Source organism: Tubulanus polymorphus, chromosome 4 (assembly GCF_964204645.1).
Source record: "Tubulanus polymorphus chromosome 4, tnTubPoly1.2, whole genome shotgun sequence".
In the NCBI taxonomy this organism is placed as follows: Eukaryota; Metazoa; Nemertea; class Palaeonemertea; order Tubulaniformes; family Tubulanidae; genus Tubulanus; species Tubulanus polymorphus.
Genome location: NC_134028.1, coordinates 14,133,311 through 14,140,948, shown reverse-complemented (window position 1 = coordinate 14,140,948; position 7,638 = coordinate 14,133,311). Strand labels below are relative to the sequence as shown.

Below are 7,638 nucleotides of genomic sequence, written 5' to 3'. Positions count from 1 at the left end.
ATTAGCTTATGCAGAATCCTGAACAAATATATAAATTATTATATTTTAGAAAAATAGATTTCAGTTATCTGATAAATAATTTTGGATATCATTTTGATTTTGATTATGATGATTTTGATGAATACTTAGAAAAATTAAGAGAAAAAGCTAATATACCTACTAATTATTATGTTAAGATGGCTCAATTAAAATTAATAAATCTACCTAAGACTTTTGATGAATTAGATATAAACAGAGATGATTTTATAAATGTATTAGAAACAAAATTAGAATAATTATTATAAAACATAAATTATTAATCTAAGTATAGAAATAGTTATAATATTATCTATTTTTATTTTCATTAAGAGAAAACATATAATTTATTCATTTTTATATATTTTATTTAGAATAATTATTATAAAACTAATTTATATATCTATATACTAGACGTACGTAAGAATCTTGGTAAGAATTCTTACTCACACGTCTAGTACATAGATATATAAACAGTTTCAGAATAATTATTAATTAGAATTAATTAGAATAATTATTCTAAATTATTCTAAATTTAAATTATATATATATATATATATATATATATATATATATATATATATATATATATATATATATGTACCCCTGTGTAAACATAAATTATAAACATAGTTTTAATATATAATTTATTCATTATTATATATTTCATTTAATAATTTATATATCAATATACTAGACGTACGAGTAAGAATCCAAGAATTCTTACTTTCTTAGCAAGAATCTTGGATTCTTACGTACGTCTAGTATATAGAAATATAAATTAGTTTCTATAATATTCCAAATTATGAATTTAATTTTATAAATTTATATTCATAGGGAAATTGTAATCTCAGTAATAATTTTGAACCTTCATTATTCTTTAATTTATTCATATATTCATCATGTAATTCAGTAGGTATAATTTGATTTTTTTCCAATGATTGTTGCATAAATTTTCTATCTTTATTGTAGAATAAAACTAGAAATCTTATATTCTCCCTAAAGTCTTTAACAATTGAATTATATTTTTGATTTAAAACCCATGTTGTTATCCCAAAATGTCTCCCAGAGAAAGCTAAATAACATAACTCACTTTCTCTCACTTTTGAATCATGTAAATTAGCGCAATCATCTATAATGAATAATGTATTTAATCCTTTATAAGTATCAATTGCTATTTTAATACAATTATCTAAATTTTCTTTTACTGTTTTAGGATCTAATATAATAAACTTTTTTATCTTAACTATATCTCTATTATATGTTTTATTCATTTCATAAGTAGGACAGAATAATATTATATTATCAAAATGATTCTTATAAATAGTTTCTAACAAATCTAATATGAAATGTGTTTTACCACAGTTGGTTACTCCAGTAACTAACATATTATGCGGTTCAAATATAAATAAATCTTTATTCATTTATTCATTTAATTTTACTAGATAAAATCCATTCATTAAATTTATCATCGTATCCTTTATATTTCACCAAAGAATACTTTTTTCCTTTAAGCATAACCAACCCATTTTTGTAATTCAGTCATAACTAAATAGTCATTTTTCAAATCACTATATAATTTATTTTCATCATCAATTGGTATTAACTGGTTACATAACTTAGAATAACATTTGACAATAACATCTGAAATAGAATCATTTATTCTAGCTAATCTAGCTTCTTCATAAATCTTAAAATATTTTATTACTTTATCTGGTTTCATAGCATCTGGTTCTTGAAAAGTAATAGTCTTAGTCAAAAATTGTTAAGATTTCCCGCTAGCAATTAGTAATTCAAGATGGTGTTTACAATATAAGTAGTATTCATAATCTTTATTGTTATTAACTTGAATATTATTTTCAATTTTGGTTGGAAGGGTCGAGCTCATAAAAAATAAAAAATAAATTCTCGCAAACTCGAATTTTATATTCTTTATTTTTTACTTACTCGCCCCTTCAACCTTTGATATGAAACAACTTATTCCCTATTACTCTTAAAATATTACTGATTATTAAAATATTTATTCATAATATATATGAATAAAATGTAAATGAATAACTTCTAAAATCAATTTTAATAAAAAATTTAGTATTAAAATGGAAGCAAATAAGTACTACTGTCCAACATGTAATATCAATATAGATAAATCCTAAAAAAGCAAGACACAATAAAACTAAAACACATTTAGAGAATAAATTGAAACTAGAATATTTACAGTTATATTCAGAACAGTTAACAAAGGCAAAGAAATTTATTGAATTATGGAATAATGATCCAAATAATGAACAATACGTTGAGGAATTTGATATCAAGGATCCGAAATCTGGACAGTTATAATTACTGCTCCTAATAGATAAACAAAAGTAGTGAGATATCAAATAGAATTCAAATAAAATATATTTAAAAAAATGCATAGCTGTTTATACTAGAACATGATTCTATTTGAGCCTATATACATTCTATGTAAAGAGCTATGGAATAAATCTATAAATTCACAGCTGTTACAGCTGTTACTATGACGCCGAGACATATGACTCATTATAACAAACGTGCAGAGAACACTCTAGAACCGGAACCAGATGACGTGGCAAGAAATGAACAGACGCTGTAACATTGTGCTCAGGATATTCTATCTCTCGAAACGAAATTAGGAGTTTATAGTTTACAATTCTAAATCTAAATGTAAGTACTGTTTTTTGTAGTTATTAGGGCTATTAAATATGAAACCTTTAGATATATTTAAGTGTATTTAGTATATCTTTTAGATGGCTAGAGTTGCCGCTAATATCTTTTAGATTAATAAAACGCCATACGCATCAAGAAGTGAGAGAGAAACTCAAGATACTCTTTCTGACTGAGGAATCAACAGCAATGGATATCAAACCAATAGAATCGCCAAAAGATCGATGAAGAAACTATATAAGAATTCCAAAACATTAAGACTCCAATGATTAAGTTTAACATTTGTTGATGTAGTTAAATATTTACCAGCAATTGAAAAAATGTTTGTTATTATAAATTGTATTTATAGAAATCAAATGATGTATTGAAAGAAACGACTGACCAACTTCTATAATGTATTGTGTAAATCTGTTTGGTGAATTTTTATGTTCGGTCGTTTCTATTCAGAATGAATATACAATTATGATTAACGCATGCGCATTGATCAAAAACGCTCCTATAAGAGTGGTTTAGCCTAGTGCACATGCGTTTGAATTTTCTATGTTCAGTTGTTTCTATTTTACAGAATGAATATATAATTAGGATTAGCGCATGCGCATTGATCAAAAACGCTCCTATAAGAGCGGTTTTGCCTAGTGCACATGCGTTTGAATTTTTTATGTTCAGTTGTTTCTATTTTACAGAATTTACAGAATGAATATATAATTATGATTAACGCATGCGCATTAAGCAAAAACGCTCCTATAAGAGCGGTTTGCCCAGTGGTATTATTTAGATATTTCATGTCGGTTGTTTCTATTATGATTAACACATGTGCATTAAGCAAAACCGGACATCAATGGCCGCATGTGATGCATGTGACGCATGTAACGCATGTGTTGTTTCTATTTTACAGAATTTACAGAATGAATATATAATTATGATTAACGCATGCGCATTAAGCAAAAACGCTCCTATAAGAGCGGTTTTGCCCAGTGGTATTATTTAGATATCAAGGAATCGAAACAACTTATCAAAAGCAGTGAGGAATGAAAAAGGATGACGTTGGTCGAAGAAATGGAAGAGGATTCTAAAATATTAACCAATTTAGTAAAAAATATGTATAATAAATGGAACCAGAACAACCACAAATTATCAACATTACAAATAACACTGCTGGTGTTCACGACGGTACGAGTAAAGGCAAATGCGACCATGTCGAACGTTATGACGTAGCGCGTCTCTATTGGTTAAATTGATTGTTGCGCTAAAAATAGCTTCGCGGTTGAGCGCGCGTGTTGAATGAATACGGAACGGCACCCGGACTAATGTCACGTTTTAAGGTATTAACTATTTGGGATTCGAGCCGAAACATATCTAAAACGAAATTATACGTGTTTTAGCGTTTAGCTATGTTCCAGTTTTCTCAACTTTCGCCATATTAATTTCCCAGGGCGGCGCTGAAAACCAGGAAGTAACTTTGTCATTTTGCCGGTTTTGGACCTCCGAAATCTCAAAGTTTTGGAAGAATTTAAGGTAGAATAGACAGTTCAGTCATCCAAATACCCTATAGTATTAAAACCCATCTAAAAACGAATCGAATGATACCTTATATGTCTATATGGCATTGGAAATAAGTGAGATATTCCCAGTTTCTCGTACTACTTCAAAAACTAATTTTATGAGCTAGCGTTTTTACCTTATTAATTTTGATGACTTTTACCCGAATATAATTGGGTTCATTCGAAATCTGAAAACATACGTAATTAGATCTTGTTCTCCTGTCAATTTTGATATATAGAATGTGTACTCCCTATTACGAGTTGACTTAGAATTTGCGTCATCAAGTTAGGCCTAATCGTAAACTGCGGACCAAATTCGAAAATTATTGTAATTGGACTAGTGCCACAGTCTATAAAACACATACTGAGACTTATTGAATCCTGAAATGAAGGACTGTTATGAGAATAATCATTTGGCATAAGGAAATATTGAATTCGTTGCGTAATATGCCTAAACTAGGATTTTCCACGAGAAAGGCGTAAAAGCGCAGGCGTTACCTCAATTTTGGCTCTGACACAGAAATTTGTGTGCAGGTCTTCGGGTGGTGGGGCCATTTTTGTAGGGGATTTCCCTGAAAATTCTGACTAATTACTGCGCTCTCACAGTAAACAATTGATTAATACAGACTCGAAAATGTGTGTCTGTCCTGTCCAACAGTGCCGCACCCTTGTTGTGGAAACGGCTAAAGGGAAATAAATTTGATTGATCTGTTTCTCGTGGAAAACCAGCCTATGGCTCATTTTCACGCATCTCACATCTAATGTCGAATTCAGTTTTGTTTGAAAGGATATCAGGTTGTCTGGCTCAGTTAGTGTTTAGCGTAGGCCTACTAGGGACCTATGTATATTGTATTGGAAGATTGCCAAAAATCTTTGAATTGTTAATTTTATTTTAAAGATAATATATTTTTTGTTTTATAGGATTCGTCAGTTATTTGTCAGACATAGCAGATATTTTATAACCGATTTTTCCCATTCAAATGTAAGTTGTATCATACAGAAATTTGCATTTTTTTCATATTTATTTGTTTAAAACATAATATTGACATTTGTTTATTTCAGGTAGATGGCAAGTAGCGTGCATTTGGTTCTGATGGTACCCATGGAATTCAGCAGTTGGCCTTCCATATCATATCAATACATTTTACAAATTAGTAACCGCAATTGCTCAAATGGCTTGTTGCATTCAAACCTTCTGTCTCATTGTTTTAGGTTGGAAATAAAAGATTGATGTACTTTCAATTTGCTTCTTTTTCTGACTGCGATATATATTACCACGTCTACAGCTCGTTGAACCCGGGTTTCAAAGTATGCGGGTTCATATAAACCCAGCGTTTGCAGGGCTGCATCTACACTTAATTTAGCTCCAGTAACTGAATCCACATCTGGTCTCAGTTTCACAAAAAAGTTAAACTCAAATTTTTGGTGTAATTGCTATTGGGTACTTCATGTTTTGAATGAGGACAACGATTCAAACTTAACCGTTTTAGGCTTAAACTTTTTCGTGAAACTGGGCCCTGTAGAGTTTTTCGTGAACATAGGTTCAATTCTCAATAGGTTATATAACTCTTTTTTCAAAAACCTGGCTTTTTGCATTCAACCCGTGTTTCGAGCTTAGTGTAGACGCATAACCTCGGTATAAGATGAAAGTGTAGACGAAGCTTCTCTTATTTTCTTCTGTTAGTAGGAATGAATAGGAATTCACGACTTCAAGAATACGCATAAGAAAAAGCTCTTTTATATGTTTAGATTTATTCAAACATCAAAGTGAAAAGATGGAAACAAGTAAAATCTTGACAATCCCCAGTTTAAAGATTCAACTTCATGCCCTTGTACTTGATATCTGCATCACCTAAAGATGAATAAAAGCAAACAAAAAAATCAATTGATTGCTGAAAGTTAAATGATTCAATACAGCAGCGATGACTACAGATGATGTATTTACCATTCAGTCAGTGAGGACTATTCACTTTTTATCATCTCCAATCCTGTAAACCTGGCTTATCTAGTCACAAGTTGACCTCTAAATTAGCATTGTTCGGGTTCCTGTAACAGGCTGAACTCTCTGAAAAAAAACATTGCCTTTGAAATAAAAAAAATTGCATGTGGAAATTTATTTCAAGACTTCATAGTTATGTAAATAAATGACATGAATAGCCTACCGTCTTACGACTCTAAGAGGCCTAGGCCTACTTTTCGGGTCCATGGAAAAATCATTCGACACTAGTAGATAGGTGGTCTGTCAAAAATGTTTCCTAAAAATAAGATAAGTAGCAGTGAGTACACTACCTACACGTACACTCAACCCCCAGTAGATTGTTTGACGAGAACCTAATCTACTAAAGTATTGCTTGTCCATGTTTTTGTAGACTACATTAAAGTGTGGATGGAGTAGACACTTGAAGATAATTAGACACCGTAGAATTGAGAGCAGGACACTTACATTTGTTTCGTTTATTCTTCTCGTTAGGACCTTGGCTGCTTCGGGAATCAGGTTCCGATTCGATCGATGCGACAGAAGAGTAGTAGTAGGCCTGTACCACATGGCATGACCGAGTACCGACAGCTGATATTTTATCGGTCGTAGCGCACTATTTTATCATGATCCAAAGCCATATTCCAACCTTGGTGCCTTGAGTGCGGTACAGTTATTCTTTTAAACGGACTTGGGCCATTTGTGATGTGAAATACTACATTTTATACCAGATCCAGTCAGTTAAAGAAAATTCTCCGTCTTGTTTATCATGACGGCCGCCATTTTGACTAGCGGTAATTGATGATTGACACCAATCAAATTTTTAAAACTTATCTTCCAGCGATGTTGCTTTCAATCAATTTTATGTTTTATATGTTATTTATAGTCTTTAAATGGATTCTTTTATAAATATTATTTAAAATACATCGCAGAATAGATTTTAGATCCTTCCACGCGCGTATCGCGAGACCGCGCGGTGTTGTTTATTTAGAGTATTATGACGTCATAACAACATTCGCGCACCTAGATAGTTCACGTGTTTGGTGTCAAGGTCGCTGAAAGTTGCGGCTCTGTACCTTCGTGTGTTATAAATATATATTACAAGAAGTGTTCTAAATGTGAATTAGATAAATTAGCTTTAACAGAATTTAGTAAGCGTAAGATTAGCAAAGATGATTTTCAATATTGCTGTAAAACTTGTTTTAAACTATATACCAAACAATATCGAGAAGATAATAGAGAAGCTTATAATGATTATATGACAGAATATATGAGAGAAAGATATCAAACAGATCTTAATTTTAGATTGAAACAATGCTTAAGATCTAGATTAACGCAAATATTCAACAAAGAAACACATTCAGAAACACTATCTGCTGTTCAAATGAATTTTTCAAATCATGGATAATATATCAATTCGATGAT

The 7,638-nt window shown here is 30.7% G+C and overlaps 1 long non-coding RNA gene across 1 annotated transcript; it reads right to left on the bottom strand.

The window, feature by feature from the left end:
- Positions 1–6,010: 6,010 nt before the first annotated feature.
- On the bottom strand, positions 6,011–6,987 carry LOC141904579 (uncharacterized). The gene is made up of 4 exons (XR_012619148.1): positions 6,682–6,987; positions 6,401–6,493; positions 6,184–6,303; positions 6,011–6,090 (listed from the first exon to the last, which is right to left on the bottom strand). It is a non-coding gene; the product is annotated as an uncharacterized LOC141904579 (long non-coding RNA).
- Between the last annotated feature and the right edge of the window lie 651 nt (positions 6,988–7,638).